We start from the raw sequence: 26321 nt of genomic DNA, 5'->3' as shown, positions 1-26321 counted from the left end.
GCTCTGCTGCAGTTCTGAGATATCTACCCTTCAATGACTAAGAGGAGATCCAGTCCGGAGTCTTCCTCCTTTGAGCTTGGTGGGGATAACCAGCTCATCTTCCACAGCCAGAGGATCCTCTTCCTTGGTCGAAATCGCTGGACGCTGCTGTAGTGGTCCGGATAGCCATCTGAAGAGCCTCTCCTGTTTTAAGGAGCACACCTTTTATTCCTCGTCGCTGCTGCCGGCCTCATTCCTGTGTGGTGCAGACCCCCTTTAGACGTCCTCCTTCACAATGAAGCTCCAGGAACCGTGGGTCTGCGGGAAACCAACAGGAACAACTGCCAGGGCACCAGCTGCACCATTGGAATAAGGTACTGTGTTCTTTTTGTGGAAACTGGGTGAACCCCTTTTCTTCATCGCCAAGGCTTGCCCTTGTCTTCCCTCCTTCTTATAACTTTTGTTTCCGAACATTGACAATATCGAAGTACTTTTGGCTACGTTGAATCGTGAACTGTCTGACTGTGTGATCTTCGGCAACAGGCCCCGGTGTCTTTCGACCCTGGCTCCGGCCCTTTGACTTTTGAACTCCTGTCTCTGAGTGTTTCTTGATTCTGCCTGCCTAACCAAAATGTTGCCTGTGATTTTTGCCTCCAACTCCCTCTGGGTATCTCAGGTGCGAAGTGTGTTTTTGCCCCGGTAGCATGTCATGTCACGGATACGCGTTTATTTAGTAGACCGAACTGTCAAAAAGTGATCGCAATAGTATTCACGGTAACGTGTTTTGTTCGTAACACTGGTTCATTCAAACACAGGGTACTTACCTTGAGACTTACTGTACAAAGTGAATTGGTTAGTTGTAGTATATTTAACGTGTGGTTTTTGTTTAAGTTTAATAGAAGTGTTGTGTTTATAACGAATGGTTTAAAAATAAATGTACTTATATGTTTCTATCTGAAACCCTGAGTCAGTGTTTGTTTTAGTCACAGAAATTGTGGTCCCTTTGTGTAATCTCTGCTAATGCTCATATACTCTTGAGATAAGCCTGCCTGCTCCGCCACTGCTACCACTCTGACATAGCGGTACAGGCTTGTACCAAAGGTAAAACTTGTATTGCCACCTGTAGTCTTAATTGTGTGTAGTGGTCCCTAAGGGCACTGCACAGGATTCTGCCTAACACTGGTGTACAGCGGTGAGGATTTGGAAGTAGAATGATACACTTAGAGTGCTGCTATTGCTTGGGTTCAACTAACCACAAGGCTAACACCACTATTTCTATTTAACTAAGAAATCATGTCATATATGGAAAGCTACATTGAAGAGAGTCTGTTACTCTATACTGCTGAGGTTCTGAGAACCATGTGTAGGGATAAGAATCTCTCTGGTAAAGGAAAGAAATCTGAACTGGTTGCAAAGTTAATGGGAAAAAGTCTGGAGAGTGGGTCAGAATGACCTACCACTCCATTAAATGTGGATTTTGATGTTTCTGATTCTGAGAGTGTTCATTGTGAAGAAGTAGATGAGTCCTTGTGGGGAAACCCTACAACTCCTTTGCCTGCTCAGAATGCACAACCTCTGTCCACAGGGACCCCCACAGGTCCTACACTTACTGCTGAGTTTATTGCACTTGAGAAAATGAGACTTGAATTGGAAGTGAAAAGTATTGATGCACAAACTGCCATGAAACATCAAGAGTTAAGGCTCAGAGAAATGGAGCTGAACCATGAACTAGAAATGAAGAAACTGTCTCTAGAAAATGCTTCTCTCCAAGAATCTTCTAGGTCTTCTAGCCCTAAGAGACCCTGTATGCCAAAGGAAATGATTGATATGTATGAGACTAAACTTGACATTTTGGATTGGTTAGCAATGTTTGAGTACAATCATGGGATTCAAGGTATCTCAGGGAATCGGTTGATTCCTTGGCTTTTCTCTAGGCTTCCCCCTGTTGCAATTGATGCTGTAATGGAGTTGGGGGTGGAGGATAAACAGGATTATGAGTGTGTGAAACTAGCATTAATAGCTAGGTTTGGGAAGACCCCTTCCCAGTATCTTAAGAGGTTTAGAACCCTCAAAAAGCATGATGGTACCCCTTGGGCTACCTGGGTGTGTGAATGTTTGAAAAAAGATGGTTGAGTTAAGGGTTACAAAGTGAACACTTATGAAGGTTTGAGAAATCTCGTAATGTTGGAGTCTATTTTTGATGTCTGCTCTCCTGAGCTTAGACAGCACTTGGCTGAAGGAGATAGATCCTAATAGGCTAGCTAGGGCTGCTGACTTGTGGGTTGCCAACAGGGCTACTCACAAGGATTCTGTGGCAACTCAGAAGAAGGATGAGGGAAAGCAGCCAAAGAAAGACCACCAAGAGAATTCCAATACCTCCCATCCAGAAGAGGTCCCCAAACATAACCAGGGTAAGCCACAAGGGAAACCAAATAGGGCTAGTGTACCTCCTGGTGCCAAACCCGAGGTAGGTCAGTACAGACCCCCATTCCAGAAAGCATTTGGTAAATGCTTTAGTTGTGAGTAAACTGACCATATGAGAGGAGATCCCAGGTGCAAGGGTAACCCTGAAGGGGTCATCACTACCTCCTTAGCCTTCTCCCCAGAGGGAGAAGTACAGATGGCTAGTGCCCTCTTTCACTTGTTTGCTGAAGAACCTTCGGCTCTTCAAGCAACTGTATCCTTAAAGTCCAAGGGTCTGGGTAAGAAACCACACAGTGATGTGCATGACTCCATTCCTGAAAACTCTAGGGAGTATTATGTGGACAGTGTTCTTGTCAATGGTCAGGACACCCCTGCCATGAGAGACACTGGGGCCAGCAGAACAGTTGTGGATGAAAGATTTTTCAGGCCTGAGGATGTTGCTAAGGCACCCAAAGGCCCCACCAAACTTGCTGGAGGCCCTGTCCAAATGGTTCCTATTCTACCAGCTCTCATTCAGTATAATAAAATGACAGTAAGGATCCCTGTCAGTATTCAGAGTGAGGTGCCTGGGTGAGTCCTGTTGTGGAATGATCTAAAAACTCTAGGAGTAGTATCCAGTACCCGCAGGCCTCCCAGTATGGAGAAGCAGAACCAAACCAAATTGACTAGAGAGGCCACCTTAAGGGACCCCTCTGAGCCTGTGGGAACCACTACAGAGAACCCCACTACAAGCCCTGGTGTTAGTAAGTTGACTTCTAACCCAAGCAAATTTCAGGCTATTATGTTAGGGAAATGGGAGCCCAAACCAAGATCCATCATTGTTCCCCCAGTTTAAAGTCTCCGACTCCCCCTGCTTCTGAGGAAGAGGTGGATAGACCAACTGGACCCCTCTCTAGGGCTAAGAGGACTGGTAATTCTCAGTGCTGGTGGAAAACCAGAAAAGAAAAGTCTAAGCCCAAAAACCTTCATACTGTTGGACCTTCTATAGAAGACTCCAACCCAAATCCTAATGTTAGGAGAAGAACTCCTAAAATAGGTAAGGTTAGATCTAAGAGGAAGGGGAAGCATGTACCTGCTTATCCTCAGGCCCTCCAATCAAGATGCCTAAGACCCAACCTGCTCCCCAAAGAGTGGTGGTGAGGAACCCGGGAGGCCCCTCTAGATCTAAGGGGATCCTTTATATGGACCCCTTGGAAAAGCCTATCACTGTCATGAACCACCGTACGCGTCCCTTCTGGACTTCGTGGTCCCTGACCCATAGGGGATTAAACTCAATTGTACTCCCAACATGGCTGCGGAACTCGGAACGTTGTCTGCCAGTCTTTGCATTGTACGCTCTACGTTCTACAAAACAGGCACGCCCCTGCAGCCCCGCGCGTCTCAATGCTACCGCTTGCAGTAGTCAGATGTGTGCGGCCGGAGTTCGTACAGCGATTTCTTCTTGTTCCTGGTTCCCTGATTCTCCTCTCCTATCATCCTTCCCCGTCCTTCCTCTTCCTGCTCTCCTGGATTGCGAGCGCATTCTCCGAGTGCGCTCTTCGTCATTCCTGGACTTATCCCGGACACCTGAACGCTTCCTGGAGTCGGGTCACGAACCACACGCTGGAATCCGAGGATTCACGCACAGGGTTGTACAAGACCCGAACACTGCGTAAGAAGGCAACTTCAAAGATCCCGAACAAACAATACAGACAGGTGAGAAGGGGGGAAACCTGTGACAGATTGAGACGCCAACAAACTGATACAGCTACGGAAATGGAGGCTGCAGTTCAGGACCTCATGCGCGGCTTGCAGGAGTTAACAACAGAAGTCCAAAACCTTAAAGCCTAAAATGCGGCACTGAAACAACTGGTCCTATCACGTGACTCCGCAACCAAGGAAAGTGTGTTGTTGGGCAGAGTGGTGGATAAATATGATGGCTTTTCAAGGACCCTTCGTGGCTTCCTCGACTCATGTTTGGTGCACTTCACCTTTAAGCCCTACTACTTCTCCACCCCCAGGGCAAAGGTGAGTTTTATGATTTCACATCTCTCCGGGAATGCATTAACTTGGGCAACTCCCTTAGTTAATTCGGGTGATGTCCTCTTGGATGACTATGACGGATTTGTGCAGGCGCTGAAAACCATGTTCGATCGCCCAGAACGGGTTTACAGTGCCCAAGAACGCTCATTGGACTTCCAACAAGGATCCCAGGATATGCTTACTTATGTGAAACGCTTTAAGCAACTAGCCAAGGAAGCAGATTGGTCCACAGAGGCCTGTTTCACCCTCTTTCGAAGAGGATTGAATGAAGAGATCAAAGACGAGCTAGCCAGGGTAGCTCGCCCAAGTTCCTTCCAGGCTCTCATGGATCTTTCTTTACAAATTGACTTTCGTATCCAGGAAAGAAAGGCAGAGAAGAAGAGGAATAAAGTATCCTACCAAAAGGCCTCCACAGAAACTTCCCCTAGACCTGAGCCTGCTTCTTCCCTGACCACGGACCCAGAACCCATGCAACTAGGATCCTTTCGCAGACCCGTAACTCTGCAAGAAAGGATGCGACGGATTCACACTGGTCTATGCATGTATTGTGCCTCTGATAAACATCTTGTGAGAGAGTGCCCTATCGCCCCGTCACAGTGTTCGGAAACGCCAGCTCCCGATCCTAGATGGAGCACAGCTTCGAGAGAAAGATGTTTGCTCCACATCTATTCCATCCTTGAACTCTCCTGGACAAAACAATCTTGTGATTCTGCAGGCCTTTCTATCGCCTTCCAAGAAAGAATCTTATCCCATTCTGGCATTAGTGGATTGTGGGGCTATGAGGATATTCATAGATCATGATTGGGTCACAGCCCATAACATCCCTTATGAAACTCGAGACATCATGCAACCTGTAGAGGCTATCGATGGAAGACCTCTCTCTTCAGGACCCATTACCCTCCAAACCAAAGAGATCCTGCTCTCTTATAAACCACCATCAAGAGAAGATTAAATTCAACATCATAATATCTTCCCATTACCCAATGGTACTGGGTATACCTTGGTTACATAAGCACAACCCCTATATCAACTGGGCAGCAGGATCCTTGTTTCTTGGTTCAGAACATTGCATGTCCCACTGTTTATCCCTAGATTCCTCTTCAAGCTCCCCTGAAGATACGCTAACTAACCAACAAGGTCCACTCACAGTCTCAAACATCATCCAGGTTCCCAAGGCCTATCAGGAGTACACTGATGTGTTTCCGACCACCATAGTTCAAGCCCTACCTCCTCACAGACCTGAAGCCTGCGCAATTGATACTGAACCCTCAGCTGTGATTCCCTTTGGAAGAATGTTCATTTTATCAGAAACTGAGAAAAGAGCCCTCCGAGAATACTTGGATACCAACTTAGAAAATGGCACTATAAGACCAACCAAATCCCCGGCGGGAGCTTCATTGTGTTTTGTTCCTAAGAAAGACACCAAGGAGCTTAGACCTTGCCTGGATTATCGTGGGCTTAATCAATGCACCCTCAAAGACCGCTACCCATTGCCCCTAATCTCGTATATTCTGGAAGCGGTAAGAGGAGCTGTAGTGTTCACGAAATTAGATCTCAGAGGTGCCTACCAGCTGATCCGTATAAAGGAAGATGACGAATGGAAAACAGCCTTTAGTACACCTTTTTGTCATTTTGAATACCTGGTTATGCACTTCGGACTTGCCAATGCCCCAGCGGTTTTCCAACGTTTAATGGACCAGGTGTTCTCCGATATGCTGTTCCTCTTCGTCATAGTATACCTGGACGAAATACTAATATACTCCAAGGACCCTCTGAAGCATGAAGAACATGTTAAGGCAGTTTTACAAGGTCTATATGAACATAAGCTCCTGGCTGAACCTGAAAAGTGCCTTTTCCATGTGTCCACCGTTCACTATCTCGGATTCGTCCTCAGCCCAGAAGGAATTGGAATGGACCGCTCGAAAGTAGACTCTATTCTATCCTGGCCTGTTCCCACAACTGTGAAACAAATTCAATCCTTCCTGGGGCTTGCTAACTTCTACCGGAAATTCATACCTTCCTTTTCGGAGATTGTACATCCGATCATCTCATTGTTGAAGAAGGATACACCCTTTCACTGGACAGCAGTCCAAGATGAGGCGTTTCAACGGTTAAAGTCAGAGTTTACATACGCCCCCATCCTGGCCCAACCTGACATTGATCGACCCTTCCTAGTGGAAACTGATGCCTCTAACTATGCCATCGGGGCAGTCCTGAAACAAGAATTCGATGACAAGTTAGAACACCCCATCGCCTACCTTTCTCGCACCTTGACCCCTAGCAAAACCCACTATTCTGTTTTTGTACAGAAACTACTAGCCATCCATCAAGCCTTCACAGACTGGCGTCATCTACTCCTGGGAGCGAAACATCCTGTTCAGGTCTGCACGGACCATCGGAATCTTCAAGTCCTGCAATCCTTGGAATGTAGGAACAGTCGCCAAGCCCGTTGGGCCTTATTCTTCGCCTAGTACCAGTTTCAAATTCATCACGTTCCTGGAACACACAATATAATAGCTGATGCCTTATCCCGACGTCCTGACTATGAAATTCTTGAAGACCGATCCTTTCCAAAGATGTTTCCCCATACAATATTTGTTGCCCAAGCAATCAGTCTCTTAGAAGACATTCAGATTCAAGCTCAGTCTGAAATCTGGAGGAATATAGTGGGAGGAATCAATGGAACCTCAAGATGAAAGGCGGATATTTATTCAAGGACAATTTTCTGGTCATCCCCACTCAGAGACTACGACAAAAGATCACAAGCCTATGTCATGATACCCTTCATTCAGGACACCGTGGCATCACCAACACCCTCTGTCTAATACAGTGGCAGTTTTGGTGGCCGAAAATGAAGGATGATGTCCAGCATTACATCCAAACCTCTGCACTCAAAACAAGCATGACAACCAGAAACCGGCAGGTCTCCTACTCCAACCAACGCTGCCAACAAGACCTTGGGAATTCATCGCTACGGATTTTATTGTGGAACTACCACCTTCCAGGGGATATGCAACAATTATGGTTACCATTGATCTATTGCCCCATATGGCTCACTTTACACCTTTTATATAAATTACCATCCTCCTCTGAACTTGCCGGAATCTTCCTGAACACATATTCCGACTTCACGGACTACCTTCCAAGATCAAATCTGACAGAGGGCCCCAGTACATATCTCAGTTCTGGAAACGATGATGCCGCATACTGGGTATCCAACGTGCCCTATCTTCCGGTTATCATCCACAAACCAATGGGGCTACTGAACGCGTGAATCAAACTCTGGAACAATATCTTTGCTGTTTTGCCACCAGGGTCCAGGATGATTGGTCACTCTTAATACCTGTGGCTGAGTTCGCCTACAACAACTCGGATCACTCGGCTGTCAAGACCAGTCCCTTCTTCTGTAGCCAAGGATTCCACCCTTCGGTTCTACCATCCATTCTCCCGCATCCTACCCATGTACCCACAGTTGACTCCTGGATTGAAACCCTCATCAACGTACACAAAGAAGCAAAATAACACCTCAAAAAGGCCTGAACAGACATCAAGCGCTATGCTGACTCCAAAAGAAGACCAGGACCATCATACACAATAGGTGATAAGGTCTGGCTATCTCTGAAACTTCTGCCTCGACACTTACAACCAAATAAGTTGGCTCCCCGGTATTATGGTCCTTTCTCCATAAAGGAAGTCATTAACTCAGTGGCCTTCCGACTCAAACTACCAGAATCCTGGAAAAGAATCCACCCAGTTTTTCACACCTCTCTGTTGAAACCATACGTCCAGTCCTCCCGAACTGCTCCAAGATCTACCCCTGTAATTGTCAATGATCAATTAGAATACGAGGTTTCCAGAATATGTGACTCCATGTACAGACGTGGACAGCTATGGAAAGGGTATCCTCCCAGTAAACGCACCTGGGACCAGTCTCAAACATAAATGCCCCCAGACTGCTTGAAGGTACCACCTTATACACCCGGGCAAACCCAGAGGAACTGGGTTTCGAAGGAGGCATGCTGTCATGAACCACCGTACGCGTCCCTTCTGGACTTCGTGGTCCCTGACCCATAGGGCATTAAACTCAATTGTACTCCCAACATGGCCGCAGAACTTGGAACGATGTCTGCCAGTCTTTGCATCGTACGCTCTACGTTCTACAAAACAGGCACGCCCCTGCGGCCCCGCGCGTCTCAACGCTACCGCTTGCAGTAGTCAGATGTGTGCGGCCAGAGTTTGTACGGCGATTTCTTCTTGTTCCTGGTTCCCAGATTCTCCTCTCCTATCATCCTTCCCTTTCTTCCTCTTCCTGCTCTCCTGGATTGCGAGCGCATTCTCCGAGTGAGCTCTTCGTCATTCCTGGACTTATCCCGGACACCTGAATGCTTCCTGGAGTCGGGTCACGAACCACACGCTGGAATCCGAGGATTCACGCTCAGGGTTGTACAAGACCCAAACACTGCGTAAGAAGGCAACTTCAAAGATCCCGAACAAACAATACAGACAGGTGAGAAGGGGGGAAACCTGTGACAATCATAGGTTCAGGAGTTGTACCAACTTCTGAGGGACTGGTCAACCAGATCCCCTATAGATTCAAAAAGAAAGATATCTCTCAAAGGGTATGTAGGTCATATAGCTTACAAAGGAAAACCTTTGAGTGTAACATTAAGCACAGAGCAGGAAGTCACTACCAAAATGCTGATGGTCTCTCTAGGATGTTTGTAACCGACTAGAGGTATGAGGTCCATCCAGGAGTGGATTAAATCCTCCTGTCCCTTAGTCTGGGGGGTCGAGTGTTAGGGAGAGTTTTCATTTATGGCTAATTTCCCTCACTTAGTGAGTCCCCCACCAGCTTTGCTGGACTTCTGGAGTTTATTTTTTTCCACTTGGTAAGAGTGTGAGCTTTTCCTCCACTCTTACCTGTTTTTTGCTATGTGTTTCTACCTGTTTCTTTGTGATTGTGGGCTCTGGAGTACACCACTTCAGTAGCCCCCTTCTTTGTGTGTGTGTCACCCAGCACCTTCTGTGCAGTGGCACATGGTTGTCGTTCAGACTCCTCAGACTCCATTTCTGAGGCGACTACCGTCCTCCAGAAAAGGGTAAAGTTACCATTAACTTTACTTAGTCAATCTACCACAGATGCAGTACACCCCATCTTCCATGGGGTACTGGAAAGGGTTCATTCGTATCCCTTTTTATCTGTACCTCCTAGAGCATTGTTTCGCTCTTTTAACATTTAGACTTGGCTGGTGGCAGTGGTATCTACCCTAACTTTTCTACCACGATTATATTAGATAAACATAGTATTGTTCTTGGCTATTATATTAGCCTCGAACATAAACCTGCTTGACCAAATTGTCTTTCTTTTGGCTCTGGTTGGGTTTATTCGCCAAGTCCTTCTTGTTTTTTACTTTGCGCGGCAAACTAGGCTTGCCTTCTTTGTTTGCCGTCTTTTGGTGGGCTTCTGCTCAGAAGCCCTCCACCTGGCACCTGGGTGTCTAGGTGGGCTGAATGTGAGGGAGGGGTGTAGTCACCCCCTGCACAGGGTATCCTAGTCGCACTTTGCCATGATTGGCTGAGGTGGTTGTCCAGGCTGGACAACCCCACTGCTGGGTGATTGACAGCCAGGCTGTGTGAATGGGGGTTTTGCGCGTAAAAGGCAGGTCTCTTGGGCTAGAAGTCAGAGAGTCGCCACTGGAACTACAAGGAACCGAAGAGAAGTGGAGAGAACAACGGCTGCTGCAACTACCCCGTCCCGGTGAAGCCCTGCTGGAGTCCTGATATATCTACCCTTCAACAACTAAGAGAAGATCCAGTCCGGAGTCTTCTTCCCTTGAGATTGGTGGGGATAACCAGCTCATCTTCCACAGCCAGAGGATCCTCTTCCTTGGTCGAAATCGCTGCACGCTGCTGCCTATGGCGCCAGGACTGTTCCCCCATAGGAGCCTGGCACCATAGACGCCAGGACTGTACCCATATAGCCCCTAACAAGGGTTGCTGGGCTTTCTCTGGGTAACATGATGCCTGCTTCTGGGGTGGCTGGCCTTGGTCTGGATGCCCGGGGGTAGGCATCATGACAGCACTCCCCTCCAAGGCCCCTCCTAAAGTCGCTCTTCCCCTTGGTCTTGGTTTGTCTGGGAAATTCCGGTGGAATCTTCTCACCAACCGAGATGCATGACCGTGGTCACTAGTTTCCCATGACCTTTCTTGTGGTCCGTAACCTTTCCAGTCGATTAAATAAAAAAGTTTTGACTTAACCATTTTGGAGTCCAGGATACTTTTAACTTCAATTTTGGGTTCCCCGTCTACAAGGATGGGGTCAGGTGGCTTGGTTAGTCTTGTTCCAGGTTGTACGGGCTTCAGAAGTGAAACATGGAAGACGGGGTGAATCCGCATACTAGCAGGTAATTCCAATTTGACGGCCACCGGGTTGATAATGGCCTTAATAGAGTAAGGTCCCAAATATCTAAGGTTAAAGGTCCGCGTTCCCTTTAAAGATATGTGTTTTGTGGCCAACCAAACTTGATCCTCAATCTGGTATTGTGGAGCATCACTTCTATGCTGATCAGCATTTTTCTTGTATTTTTCTTTCGCTTGCTTCAAATGTTCAGTTGCTTCCTTAAAGGCTTGTGTAATAGTAGCGTGCATATGGTTCACTGCGGGCATTTCTAAGTGTTGAGGTGAGTCAAGTTCTGAGGTTCGAGGATGGTGCCCATATATGGTATAAAAGGGGCTTTGTCCAGTTCCAGAATGTACAGAGTTATTGTATGTGTATTCGGCAATCCATAGAATGTCCTTCCAATTACCTTCAGTCTGGTGTAACATACAACGCAGGTACTGTTCAAGAGTCTGGTTGGTCCTCTCCGTCTGACCATCTGTCTGGGGGTGGTGACTGGTTGATAACCTCACGTCGATTTGCGCCAAATGACAAAATATTTTCCAAAAATGTGAAATGAATTGACTACCTCGGTCAGAGACCAATATGGAAGGAAATCCGTGTATTCAAACAATTTTTTTCGAGGAACTCCTTGGCCAGAATTGAAGCAGAAGGTAATCCCTTTAAAGGAATAAAGTGGGCCATCTTGGAAAAAAGATCCACAATAACTAGAATGGTGTTAAATCCATTACATGGAGGTAGGTCTGTAATAAAGTCTAACGATAAGGTGTGCCATGGTGTAGGTGGGATATCCAAAGGTTGTAAAAGTCCAGCTGGTTTTTTCTTCTGACTTTTGTTTTGGGCGCAAATGCCACAAGACATTATAAATGACTTTACGTCTTTTCGCCAGGTGGGCCACCAGAATTGTCTCTTCATTTTAGCTTCAGTCTTTGCGATACCTGGGTGCCCTTCCATCAGGGTGTCATGATAATTGGAGATGACTAGTTCTTGTAGTTCCTTGTGTGGCAGAAATAGTCGCCCTTGATAATAAGGTAGATCATTGATGACTGAGTAGTCCGGGCCTTTCTTTACCCAGTCCTGCAGGGCTGTTGGATCGAAGAGTTGTTGGATCTTTACCTGAATATCCTCTAGTGTCTGTAGAGTAGTTATGACAAGAATTCTTTATTCTGAAATTATAGGTACCGGTTCTGGGTTCACATATGCTTCTCCCATCCCTATTCGGGATAAGGCGTCTGCCTTGAGATTTTTACAGCCTGGTCGATAAGTGATCACGAAATCGAACTCGGCAAAGAACAATGCCCATCGAAGTTGGCGTGACAATTGGGCCTTGGCTGTTTTTAAATACTGCAAGTTCCGGTGATCGTGATTACAGTAATGTTATGCCTGGCACCGAGAAGATGGTGCCGCCAAGCCTTGAAGGCGGATTTGATGGCTAATAACTCTTTATCGGTAACCGCATAGTTTAACTCGGGTGCCAAAAACTTTCTGGACCAAAATGCTACTGGGTGAGACCAGTTTCAGGATCCTTCTGGGACAGGACAGCTCCCATGGCTAAACTGGATGCATCAGTTTTAACTATGTATGGAAGTTCAGGGCGTGGGTGCTTTAATACAGGTGCAGACGTGAATTTCGCTTTCAACTCTTGGAAGGCATTTTCAGCTTCTTCGGTCCACAAGAAGCGTTTGTTTTTTTGGCAAGAGTGCTGTGATAGGGTGTACAACATGTGAGAAATCCGGAATGAATCTGCGGTAGAAATTAGCAAATCCGACCATGCTTTGTACTCCTTTAACTGAACTGGTTGATGGCCACTTGAGAATTGCGTCCACCTTTTGTAACGCTCACCTGATTCCCGCAGAGGCGCCGGTCTTGACTGGGTGAATGCCGTATCTTCAAAGGTGATGTGTAACACACGGTTGGCTCTTTGGGCTGGACCTCTGTGCACTGTATGTCTGACTTGAAGAGTAAGATGTCTTAGGTAAGTGAACGCCGAGCTCTCCATCTGCCTCGGGGCAGGGTGCCGTAACCAGTTTCTTCACTGGATAAGGGTGCAGGCCTCTTGACCTCAGAGGACTGCTGTCCGTCGTTAACTGCACGAACGGTAAGTTCTGGGCACTTCAAATGTCTTAAAAGTCTTTTGTAATGATATCTCTTGTTTTGCAGGGTTCCGGCGATGGCGAATGGCGGGCTGATGAGAGTTGAGGATCGAACCCGGGTGAGGAATAGAAGCGCCTGGAAGCACGTAAGTAAGCGCTTGTAGCCTGCTTCACGATGCGCACTAACTGTCCCTTTTATCTTGCAGGTACAAGTTCGGAGCTTTAGAGAAGCTGAAGGGTGCTGGAATACCCACTGGATTCGGCGTGGGAAGGAGTAATGGCACGTGAGTAATAAAGTTGCCCAATGTCTTTAAACGCACCTTCTTTTGTCTTTCAGATGCGGGATGCAGCGCCGAAGGCCTCCGGAGCGTGCGAAGAGTAGGTAAGCCTTTGTCTTTCAGATGCCGGAATGCAGCGCGAGGCGTTGGTGACAGCCGATGGACCAGGTAAGAGATGCGCTGCCACTGAAGACCGTAGTGCTAACCTGTTCTTTCTTTGTCTTTACAGGTGCTGCTGAAGACTGGATTCCAGGATGGTAAGCCTTTGTTCCCTTAGGCCCAGGATCAGAAGCAGAAGACACGATGAGCGTTCTGCTGCAGAGAATGCAGAATAACACAAAGCAAGATTCATCCATCGGGTGTGGTTTAAATAGCCTCCTGTAGTGCTTAGGTGTCTCCGTCCACATCCACGCCTAGGTAAGAAAAGAGTTCCTGCTTTCCAGAAGAGTTCCAGTGTTCTGAACCTAGGGAGTGGCTCCTGCCCCACCCAACAGGAAAAGTAGTCCCAACAGAAGAGGATCAGGGGTTCAACTGGCAGGTAAGTAAGCAGCATGGTCTGTTGCAGGTAAGTCCACCCAAGCATTATGAGCCCGGCGCTTCCAGCGCTGGGACTGGGCATCTTTATGAGCCTGGTGCCACTGGCGCCAGGACAGGGTCCAAAAGGTCCCAATTGGGACTGGCTGGCACTCGGAACCGGAGTTATGGGTCTGCTTCCAAGGGAGTCGGGCAAGTCCTGATCTTTTGGAAGCAGAGATCATGACAGCACCCCCCCCTCAAGGCCCCTCCCAAACCGGGCTTCTCCGGGGGTTTGGGCTTGTTAGGAAATGTTCGATTAAATCTTTTGATTAGACGAGGCGCGTGGACATATTCTGCAGGTTCCCAGGATCTTTCTTGGGGACCGTAGCCTTTCCAGTCAATCAGGTAAAATAGTTTAGATTTGGAGATCTTGGAATCCAGGATGCTTTTGACTTCAAACTCGAGTTCTCCATCAACTAGAATAGGTTTTGGAGATGTAGTTAGTCGGGTTTGAGGTTGCACGGGTTTTAATAGAGAGACGTGGAAGACTGGATGTATCTTCATGTGAGGGGGCAAGTCCAACTTGACCGCTACTGGATTTACTATGGTAGTGATGGAATAGGGACCAAGGTATCTTGGGTTGAATGTGCGTGGTCCTTTTAGAGGTAGATATTTGGTGGATAACCAGACTTGATCTCCTACTTGATATTGGGGGGCTTCCTTCCGATGTTGGTCTGCTCCTTTCTTGTATTGTTCTTTAGCCCTTTGAAGGTGAGAAACGGCTTCCTTAAAGGCTTGGGTGATTGTAGAATGCAGGTGGTCTACTGCTGGTGTTCCAAGATCTTGGAGTGGATCCAACTCCGAGGTTCGAGGGTGACTACCGTATAAAAGAAAAAACAGGGTCTTCCCAGTTCCCGAGTGGACAGAGTTATTGTAGGCATATTCGGCTATCCAAAGGATATCTTTCCAAGTTTTTTCAGTTTGTTGTAGCATGCAGCGCAAATACTGTTCCAGAGTTTGATTGGTCCTCTCGGTTTGTCCGTCGGTTTGAGGATGGTGGCTGGTCGAAAGTCTCACATCAATTTGAGCCGACCGACAGCAACTTCGCCAAAAATGAGAAATAAATTGACTACCTCGATCCGAAATTAGAACTGAAGGAAAGCCGTGCAGTCGGACGATGTTTTCGAGAAATTCTCGGGCCAGAGTTGCTGCTGTTGGTAAGCCTTTGAGTGGAATGAAATGCGCCATCTTGGAGAATAGGTCCACGATTACTAGGATCTTATGGTATCCGGAGCATGGAGGTAGATCGGTGATGAAGTCCATAGAAAGCGTATGCCAAGGGCGAGGCGGGATGTCAGTAGGGCGTAAGAGGCCGGCTGGTTTTTCCTTTTGACTCTTGTTTTGGGCGCATACTCCACAGGACATTATAAAGTCTCTGATATCTTTTTTCCAAGACGGCCACCAGAAGTAGCGCTTGATCTTTTCCGAGGTCTTGGTCATACCGGGATGTCCTTCCATTAAAGAATCGTGATAACAAGAGATTACCTTTTTCTGTAAATCTGTGCTGGGCAGGTATAACCGTTCTTGGAAATATAATAGGTTGTCCTTCACCGTAAAGTCCTTTCCCTGCAGATGCCAATTCTGTATGTCTGCTGGAGTTACCAGTAGCCTGGCTTTATCCTTAACTTCCTCTATGGATTGTGTGGCGATTACACCTAGAATTCTTTGTTCGGGAATGATAGGTACAGGTTTAGGATTGATCAAATGTTCTTCCACTCCCATCCGAGAAAGGGCATCAGCTTTACCGTTTTTTGTACCAGGTCGATAGGTAATTATGAAGTCAAACTCGGCAAAGAATAGTGCCCAACGGAGTTGCCTAGAGGATTGAGCTTTTGCGGTTTTCAAATATTGCAGGTTTCGGTGATCTGTAATCACAGTAACGGTGTGTCGGGCCCCCAGAAGATAATGCCGCCAAGCCTTGAAGGCGGACTTGATAGCTAGAAGTTCCTTATCAGTAATAGTGTAATTGATTGCAGGAGGCGAGAATTTGCGGGACCAAAATGCCACGGGATGCAACTGATTGGTTACTGGGTCCTTTTGTGATAGAACTGCCCCCATGGCAAGGCTCGAAGCATCAGTTTCAACGATGTAGGGGAGTTCTGGGCGAGGATGTTTTAAGATCGGTGCAGAGATAAATCTAGTCTTCAAATTCTGGAAAGCTTGTTCCGCCTCGGTAAACCATTCAAAACGTTTGTTTTTCTTTAACAAGGCGGTGATGGGCTGGACTATTCGAGAGAATTCGGGGATAAACCTGTGGTAAAAGTTAGCGAAGCCTAACATGCTTTGAACACCTTTTACGGAGGATGGCGATGGCCATTTGAGAATTGCATAGACCTTCTTTGAATCCATATGCACTCCGCTAGGTGATAATATGAATCCCAAGAATTCAACTTCAGTCACGTTGAAAACACATTTTTCCAATTTAGCGAAAAGTTTGTGTTGACGCAATCGCTCGAGGACCATTTTCACGTGTTTCCGATGTTCAGTTTCCGATGAAGAATAAACGAGGATGTCGTCAATGTAAACAACAACACACACATCTATGAGCTCTCTGAGGACAAAATATTGAAAGGCGGCTGGGGCATTGCAAAGTCCGAAGGGCATGACCTGATATTCAAATAGCCCATACTTGGTGCGGAAGGCCGTCTTCCATTCATCGCCCTCTTTTACTCGTACCAAGTGGTAGGCTCCTCTAAGATCCAGCTTTGTATATATGCATGCTTTTCTGACTTGGTCCAGGAGTTCAGGGATCAAAGGTAACGGATATCTATTCTTAACGGTGATCTGGTTCAGGGCGCGATAATCTATACAAGTTCTAAGGTCCCCTTCTTTTTTTGGAACGAAGAACAAAGCTGAGGAAGCAGGGGACTTGAAAGGACGAATAAACCCATTCGCTAGGTATTGATCCAGGTATTGTCGGAGGTGAAGATTCTCAGGCTCGGTGAGGGCATAAATTCTACTACAAGGAGGAGTAGATCCAGGTATCAGGTCTATCTGGCAGTCATAAGACCTATGAGGAGGTAGAGTGTTAGCCTGATCCTTCCGGAAAACATCTTGGAATTCTAGGTATTCAGGAGGTAACTGGGGAGCCTCCGAGGAAATTGCTGCCAGTGCAACACCAGGTCGAGGGTGACAAGTAGAGACACATTCTGGAAACTGAACCGTTCTTGCTCGCCAATCGATCTGAGGATTGTGCTTCTCTAACCAAGGAATTCCTAGAATAATCTGGAACTGAGGGGCCTTGATCACATCGAACACGATCTTCTCATGGTTTCCATCTTGACTTACTAGCGTCACTTCTTGGGTGGTATGCGTTACTGGTCCGGAGGCTATCTCCGTACCATCCACCGTAGTAATGACGTCCTTTACAGCCTTTGGACAAAGAGTCAGATTCATCCTCAAAACCATTTCATGATCCACATAATTGCCGATGGCACCGCTGTCGACGTAAGCTTCAATCGCATGTAATCGATCCGGATGTTCAGGGCTAATGAGGACCATAGGTATCACGAAATGCGAGGTCACTGAACTGGTTTTAACGCTCGGCAAGAGGACCTCTATTCTTGTCAGGCGAGGTCGTTTCCCTGCTCAGAGTTTGTGACCCTGGTAACTGCAGCTCCTACTGCCTTCTTGGCTGGTTTCACCGGACAGTCTAGAAGAAAGTGCCCCGAGTTTCCGCAATAGAGGCATAATTGCAGCTGTTTTCTCCTTTCCCGCTCCTTTTGTGTTACTGGTCCTTTCAGGCCCCCTATTTGCATGGGTTCCCCGGAGTCTACTCCTTTGGTAGGAGTTGGTGGTTTGGAAAATACTCGAGCATCAAACTTGGAACGATCGGCCTTCCTGTTCTGCAGTCTGTGGTCAATTTGAACGACTAAGTCAATATAGTCCGAACAGTCTTGCGGGGGATTCACTACTTGGGCTAGCACATCTTTGAGCTCTCCACGTAGACCTCTATAAAACAGCGTAATCCTTTTGTCCTCAGGCCATCGAGTTTCCACTATCAGTCTGTTGAAAGACGCAATATGAGCCAAAAGGTCTTGATTACCCTGTCGCAATGAAAGGAGCTCATTGTTCAAGGCCTGCCCCTGTGAATGTCTTGCAAACAGTTTTTCCATACTGAGCTGAAAAGCTTGAAAATCATGGAGAACCGGATCATCTTGATTAACTAGAGGGATCGACCAGTCTGCCGCATTGCCACTAAGGTACGAAAGCACGAAAGCTACCTTAGCTTGATCAGTTGGAAAGGCTGCTGGCCGGCATAAGAAGTGCAACCGGCACTAATTAATAAATACTGCAAACCTCTTTGGGTCACCAGAAAATCGTTCGGGCGGAGCCAGAGGTACATTCCCAGGTAGGTTGATCTGCACTGGGTTCGTAGAGGATGTTGAAGGAAGATTTGCCCCTGATGCGGGTAACGGAGTTTGTCCGGCTTGTGACTGTAGCAATTGTCTGTCTGTTTGCTCCTTGGAAATAATCAGTTCCCTTCTTAGAGCATTCGTTTCCTGACGGGCTGCATGCACTTCTGCTCTTAGTTCCCCAAGTAACTGGGCTAGCTGGTCGCTATCTGAGGTTTCCATAGCGCCTGGGTGGGAGTTTTGCGGTAGGCTTTGTGTTCTGTAACGCTCACCTGATTCCCGCAGAGACGCCGGTCTTGACTGGGTGAATGCCGTATCTTCAAAGGTGATGTGTAACACACGGTTGGCTCTTTGGGCTGGACCTCTGTGCACTGTATGTCTGACTTGAAGAGTAAGATGTCTTAGGTAAGTGAACGCCGAGCTCTCCATCTGCCTCGGGGCAGGGTGCCGTAACCAGTTTCTTCACTGGATAAGGGTGCAGGCCTCTTGACCTCAGAGGACTGCTGTCCGTCGTTAACTGCACGAACGGTAAGTTCTGGGCACTTCAAATGTCTTAAAAGTCTTTTGTAATGATATCTCTTGTTTTGCAGGGTTCCGGCGATGGCGAATGGCGGGCTGATGAGAGTTGAGGATCGAACCCGCGTGAGGAATAGAAGCGCCTGGAAGCACGTAAGTAAGCGCTTGTAGCCTGCTTCACGATGCGCACTAACTGTCCCTTTTATCTTGCAGGTACAAGTTCGGAGCTTTAGAGAAGCTGAAGGGTGCTGGAATACCCACTGGATTCGGCGTGGGAAGGAGTAATGGCACGTGAGTAATAAAGTTGCCCAATGTCTTTAAACGCACCTTCTTTTGTCTTTCAGATGCGGGATGCAGCGCCGAAGGCCTCCGGAGCGTGCGAAGAGTAGGTAAGCCTTTGTCTTTCAGATGCCGGAATGCAGCGCGAGGCGTTGGTGACAGCCGATGGACTAGGTAAGAGATGCGCTGCCACTGAAGACCGAAGTGCTAACCTGTTCTTTCTTTGTCTTTACAGATGCTGCTGAAGACTGGATTCCAGGATGGTAAGCCTTTGTTCCCTTAGGCCCAGGATCAGAAGCAGAAGACACCATGAGCGTTCTGCTGCAGAGAATGCAGAATAACACAAAGCAAGATTCATCCATCGGGTGTGGTTTAAATAGCCTCCTGTAGTGCTTAGGTGTCTCCTTCCACAGCCACGCCTAGGTAAGAAAAGAGTTCCTGCTTTGCAGAAGAGTTCCAGTGTTCTGAACCTAGGGAGTGGCTCCTGCCCCACCCAACAGGAAAAGTAGTCCCAAACAGAAGAGGATCAGGGGTTCAACTGGCAGGTAAGTAAGCAGCATGGTCTGTTGCAGGTAAGTCCACCTAAGCATTATGAGCCCGGCGCTTCCAGCGCTGGGACTGGGCATCTTTATGAGCCTGGTGCCACTGGCGCCAGGACAGGGTCCAAAAGGTCCCAATTGGGACTGGCTGGCACTCGGAACCGGGGTTATGGGTCTGCTTCCAAGGGAGTCGGGCAAGTCCTGATCTTTTGGAAGCAGAGATCATGACACCTTTCGAGAGTCCATTCAGACTCCTTTTGGAGTCAGGATAAATCCAAGGAATTCAACTTCCGTAGCATGAAAAACGCATTTTTCCAATTTTGCATATAACTTGTGCTGCCGAAGTTTCTCTAGGGCTGCACGAACGTGCTTCACATGGTCTGATTCTGAAGAGGAGTACACTAGAATATCGTCTATGTATACGACAACACAGACGTCAGTGAGTTCACGAAGGACATCGTTCATAAAATACTGGAAGGCTGCTGGTGCATTGCACAACCCGAAGGGCATCACCTGGTATTCGAATAACCCATACTTAGTGCGAAAAGCAGTCTTCCATTCGTCGCATTTCTTCACACGTACCAGATGATATGCCCCTCAGAGAACTAATTTAGTGTAGATGCAAGCATCCTTTACCTGGTCTAGTAATTCGGGGATCAGAGGCAATGGGTATCGGTTCTTAACTGTGATCTGATTCAATGCACGATAGTCTATGCACGTTCTGAGGTCACCTTCCTTTTTTGGCACGAAGAACAAAGCTGATGATGCAGGGAACTTGGATGGACGAATGAAGCCATTGGCAAGATATTGGTCCAGGTATTGTCGTAGGTGAAGGTTTTCAGGTTCAGTAAGGGCGTAGATCCTACTACATGGAGGTTGTGCGCCGGGTATGAGATCGATTTGACAATCGTATGATCTGTGAGGTGGTAAGGTGTTTGCCTGTTCTTTTTGGAAAACATCCTGGAATTCTTGATATTCCTGAGGTAACGGCACTACTGGAGTAGCGACTGCGGCCAGGCCTTCGTTCAAGGGTTTTTTCGGGTAACAAGTATGTGCACAATCCGGGAAGGTTATTCTCTTCTCTCGCCAATCAATACAAGGATTATGTGTTTCCAACCAAGGTATCCCCAGTATTATTTGGAACTGCGGGGCTTTGATTAAATCAAACACAATAGTCGCTCGATGCCCATCCTGACCCAATAGTGTCATCTCTGCGGTGGAATGAGTTACAGGCCCAGAGGCAATTTCAGTTCTATCGACTGTGGTGATGACATCCGAAGTGGTCTTTCTGCAGAGAGGTAGATTCATCCTAGAAGCCAATTCGTGGTCCACATAGTTTCCTATGGCCCCGCTATCAATGTATGCCCTTACTGCATGCATACGTGATGGTTGCCTTGGATCTATAAGGACCATTGGTATGATGAAGTGCGAGGTTTGAGTATCCTTCTTCAAGCTCGGCAAGCGGACCTCTACGCTTGTCGGGCGTGGTCGTTTCCCGAGTCAGACTCCATATGGCTTTTATAAGCAGCTCCTACCACTTTCTTGGGTGGTTTAACAGGGCAATCCGGTAGAAAATGTCCCGAAGTTCCACAGTATAGACACAATTGCATTTGCCGTCTCCTTTCTCTTTCCTTCTGAGTCAAGGGTCCTTTAACCCCTCCGATTTGCATGGGTTCTGAGGCATCTGCTCCTTTGGGGGTAGTGTTGGGTTTAACCAACACCCGGTTCTCGAACTTGGCTTGGTCGGCCTTTCTGTTCTGAAGTCTGTGATCTAACTGGACCACTAAGTCTATATATTCAGCACAGTCTTGAGGTGGGTTCACAACTTGAGCCAAAACATCTTTGAGTTCTCCTCGAAGTCCTTGATGAAATAACGTAATCCGTTTTACCTCAGGCCATCCAGTTTCCACCACCAACCTATTGAAGGTTGCGATTTAGGTTAGAAGGTCCTGGTTACCCTGTCGTAGGGACAAAAGTTCGTTATCCAGGGCCTGTCCTTGGGAGTGCCGGGCAAATAGTCTTTCCATGCTCATTTGAAAACCCTGAAAATCCCGAAGAATAGGGTCATCCTGATTGACTAGTGGAATTGACCAATCTGCTGCACTGCTGCTGAGATATGATAATACAAAGGCTACTTTGGCTTGATCGTTTGGAAAGGCTCCAGGTCTGCATAAAAAGTGCAAGCGGCATTGGTTCATAAACACGGCAAACTTTTTCGGGTCCCCAGCAAAACGCTCCGACTGGGCTAAAGGAATGCTCCCTAGTTGAACCACTTGCACAGGATTGCTCGATGAAACAGGAGTTGAATTCCCCCCGAGTCCAGGTAATGGTGTTTGCCCAGCTTGGTTTTGCAATAATTGTCTAGTAAGATCATCAGTGCGTTCCTTAGAAACAATCAGTTCTCTCCTGAGGGTATTAGTTTCTTGACGAGCGGCATGTACTTCAGCCCTAAATTCCCCTAATAGTAGGGCCAATTGGCCAGTTTCTGAGGTCTCCATGACACCTGGGTGAGGATTTGTAGAAAGGCTTCGCGTTCTGTTACGCTCACCTGGTTCCCACAGGGGAGTCGGGCGGAACTGGACAGCCACGGTCTCCACCAACGTGATGCGTAGTGCAGAGATGACTGACTGGACTGGCCCACCTAGCTTCGTCTGCTTGACCTGTAGAAGTAGTCTCCTAAAGGCGGAGAAAGGGAATTAGCCACCCGTGGATTTGAGTAATAGCCCCTCACTGCGTCCCCATTTATCACCTCTGATATTCCCGTTCACAAAGCTCACTTTATAGTTTTGAATGATGAGCTCTCCATCCTGCGAGGGAACGCAGGGGCGCGTTGATGGCCAGTTACTTCACTGGCTTGAGGATATTGGAAGAGTTCTAGACCAATCTCGGCTCCAAAACTACTGGCGAAGGACCGTAAGTATATAGTTCTTGAGAGTTCAAAAATGTCTGCATAATCACTCTTGTCCAATTCCTTTGTTTATCTTGCAGCTTAGACCCAAAAGAAGATAGTTCTGTGGCAGCTGAAAGCGTTCAGGTAAGAGTCTGCGCTATCCCACACTGTCCGTTAAATGATGCCAAAGTTTAACTCGCTACTTTCTCTTTTCTTACAGGTGCGGCATAAGAAGATTTGGCGTGCTGGTGAATAATACCTCCGGCGGTAAAATCAGGTAAGTATATGGTGTCAAGAGATTGTTCTGGTTTGTTTCCCCTCTGCTCACCTTGTTGTTTGCTTGTCCCCCTTAGGTGCTGTAATGCGGCAACATAATGATGAAGACAGCGCCAGATCGTAGAGATGCTGCGAGGAACGGTGAGTATGGCGTGGCGCTGCTACTGGCGATGCGACGTGTTTAAAATAAAGTCTCTTTCTCGTTCAAAGGTGCGATGAATCCGGAATCAGGTAAGAAACCCAATAATGTTCTTGTTCTAACCTTTCTCCTTCTTTCCTTTCTTTCTAGGCGCTCTGGACTCGAGGCGGGCGTGGCACGAGGCTGGATGCTGACTGCAGGCACGGTGAGCGCTACGCTGCAGGATGCAGAATAACGCGAAGCGTGTGCTGCCCTTCGGGCGTGGTTTAAATAGCCTTCAAAGTAGTTCCAGGTAAGTATTCCTCCACAACCACACCCGAGTAACAAAATAGTCCCTAGGTAAAGTAGTACCTTCCAAGCCTCACATGGGCTTGGATCTCTTGCAGCATGGTCTGCATCAGGTAAGTTTTAACATATGAACCGTGTCCGAATTGAAATGACAGAAATTACAGCAATATTACAGCAATAATACCCAGAATTAACTGTACAACATATTCAAGATGTTGTTTGTTAGGTGAGTGAGCACAGTTTTACTGATTAATGTTGCCATTGAAGTTTAGAGATTTATACTCTGTTTCTGCATAGTGAAATGCAGCAAAATAGCCTGAGTGAATAATGGCTTGAAAAACGGGCAATAAATACAGTTTTTTTCTGTATTGTAAACCCTGTGACAGTCGGTGAAGACAGACAAGAAAGGCCACAGAAGAGTTATTTGGAAACTCGAAATGCCAATTTATATGACAAAGAATAAGTTTAGATTGAATGTTGATGCTTTTACTATATATCTATTATAGATTTGTATCAACAATGTGAATATTTGAGGTGGTTTTCCCCTGATGAAACTCCAACTCTACTGTTTTGAATGAGTATGTAAGGGAGCGAAACATGTCGGGACGCTTGGGAATTGACTGAGTGAATTAAGCCATATGAAGGTGTATGAGATGCCAAACGGTTCTAATCAGAAGCCCAAATGGTGGTTAAAATAGGAACCACCCTTTGTTTTAACACCTTTGTTTTAACACCATTGTTATATTCACTAGGTATATAGTATTACGAATGTTTTTTATAAATATTATTGTGATCTATTCAAGTGGAATGATGGAGTAAATTCTCTCTTTTTTACTGATAAAAGAAGTTTGATGATCTTTTTTACTGATAAAAGAAGACTGATGGTTTTTTATCTGACATTTACTCTGATCCGACTACACATGGGTTTACAATGCTTGACCTACAGGAATTCGTTGTACAGATTTTGGAATGTTCTTTTAGGGGGATTATTCCTTGTGGGTCATTAAACAACCCTCCAGTCTCAATTTGTGATATTTGCGTTTTGCATGGAAGCATTGCCGTGAGGCATATGGCAAACAATTTTTTAGTGTAGGCTGGGGCTCATTGACCACCGACATATTTATATTAGGTCCAGGGGGCTGTGGGTGGGTGTTCAGAGGGGTTTCTTTTGAACTTCCTACTGTGTAGGGGAGTGCAGCAACTCCATGGATACATTGGCGCTCCATTGGATAACATTCCAATCTTATATTTTCGTTAAGAATGTAGCAGCCATAATAGTTCGAGGAACTGACCCATTAGGGGGCGTTTGCTTTTAACATCCGGGAGACTGAGTGAATGTAATCAACTCCAACCAACCGGCGTACACTAGGAACGAAAAAAGACGTCTGCAGAAGTAAGTGAGCCGGGTAGCAGGATCACATGTGTATACAGCGGTTTGTAATTATTTCCACCACCGCTGTCCACCATATACTAACGGCACTCCCCCCCTTCTGATCATTCCCCAGATCGGCACCTTTAACAACGGGCAGCCGTACCTCCGACGAGAGGCCCTTACAGCGAGGCTGCTTGCTAACTGGGAACGGTACACAGACTAAGTCGAACCGTGTCCGAATTGAAATGACAGGAATTACAGCAATAATACCCAGAATTAGCTGTACAACATATTCAAGATGTTTTTGTTTGTTAGGTGAGTGAGCACAGTTTTACTAATTAATGTTGCCATTGAAGTTTAGAGATTTATACTCTCGTTCTGCGTAGTGAAATGCAGCAAAATAGCCTGAGTGAATCATGGCTTGAAAAACGGGCAATAAATACTGTTTTTTTCTGTATTGTAGACCCTGTGACAGTCGGTGAAGACAGACAAGAAAGGCCACGGAAGAGTTATTTGGAAACTCGAAATGCCAATTTATATGACAAAAAATAAGTTTAGAGAGAATGTTGATGCTTTTACTATGTATCTATTATAGATTTGTATCAACAATGTGAATATTTGAGGTGGTGTTCCCCTGATGAAACTCCAACTCTACTGTTTTGAATGAATATGTAAGGGAGCGAAACATGTCGGGACGCTTGGGAATTGACTGAGTGAATTAAGCCATATGAAGGTGTATGAGATGCCAAACGGTTCTAATCAGAAGCCCAAATGGTGGTTAAAATAGGAACCACCCTTTGTTTTAACACCTTTGTTTTAACACCATTGTTATATTCACTAGGTATATAGTATTACGAATGTTTTTTTATAAATATTATTGTGATCTATTCAAATTAAATGATGGATTAAATTCTCTCTTTTTTACTGATAAAAGAAGTTTGATGATCTTTTTTACTGATAAAAGAAGACTGATGGTTTTTTATCTGACATTTACTCTGATCGACTACACATGGGTTTACAATGCTTGACCTACAGGAATTCGTTGTACAGATTTTGGAATGTTCTATTAGGGGGATTATTCCTTGTGGGTCCACTCTCAATTTGTGATATTTGCCAGGACTGTTCCCCCATATGAGCCTGGCACCATAGACGCCAGGGCTGTACCCATAAACAAGGGTTGCTGGGCTTTCTCTGCGTAACATGATGCCTGCTTCCGGGGTGGCTGGACTTGGTCTGGATGCCCGGGGTTAGGCATCATGATAGGGCACCAGCTGCACCATTGGAATAAGGTACTGTGTTCTGCTTGAGGAAACTGGGTGAACCCCTTTTCTTCATCTCCAAGGCTTGCCCTTGTCTTCCCTCCTTCTTATAACTTTTGTTTCCGAACATTGACAATATCGAAGTACTTTTGGCTATGTTGAATCGTGAACTGTCTGACACAGTCAGATCTTTGGCAACAGGCCCCCAGTGTCACTTGACCCTGGCTCCGGCCCTTTGACTTTATATTTTAGTATATTTAACGTGTGGTTTTTGTTTAAGTTTAATAGAAGTGTTGTGTTTATAACAAATGGTTTAAAAATAAATGTACTTATATTTTTCTACCTGAAACCTTGAGTCAGTGTTTGCTTGAGTCACAGTAATTGTGCTCCCTTTGTGTAATCTCTTCTACTGCTCATATACTCTTGAGATAAGCCTGGCTGCTCCGCCACTACTACCACTCTGACATAGTGGTACAGGCTTGTAGCAAAGGTAAAACTTGTATTGCCACCTGTAGTCTTAATTGTGTGTAGTGATCCCTAAAGGCACTGCACAGGATTCTGCCTAACAGCTGGCAGGTGCAGAAGATCACCAACACAAACACGATCACAGGGACCAGTAGCTTCACAATCGCCCTTATC

The 26321-nt window shown here is 46.5% G+C and overlaps 1 long non-coding RNA gene across 1 annotated transcript in view; it reads left to right on the top strand.

Annotated features, from left to right (window-relative positions):
* LOC138567150 (uncharacterized) overlaps nucleotides 1-25967 on the top strand; it is a 445111-nt gene extending 419144 nt beyond the window's left edge. Inside the window, exon 3 of the long non-coding RNA XR_011302115.1 lies at nucleotides 24887-25967. This is a non-coding gene — a long non-coding RNA (uncharacterized lncRNA). The remainder of the gene's footprint in view (nucleotides 1-24886) is intronic.
* Nucleotides 25968-26321: the final 354 nt, after the last annotated feature.

This window comes from Ambystoma mexicanum, chromosome 1p, assembly GCF_040938575.1.
Source record: "Ambystoma mexicanum isolate Mex_15411 chromosome 1p, UKY_AmexF1_1, whole genome shotgun sequence".
Lineage (NCBI taxonomy): Eukaryota > Metazoa > Chordata > Amphibia > Caudata > Ambystomatidae > Ambystoma > Ambystoma mexicanum.
Note: the sequence above shows the minus strand (reverse complement) of the source record. Positions and strands in the feature narration are given on the sequence as shown.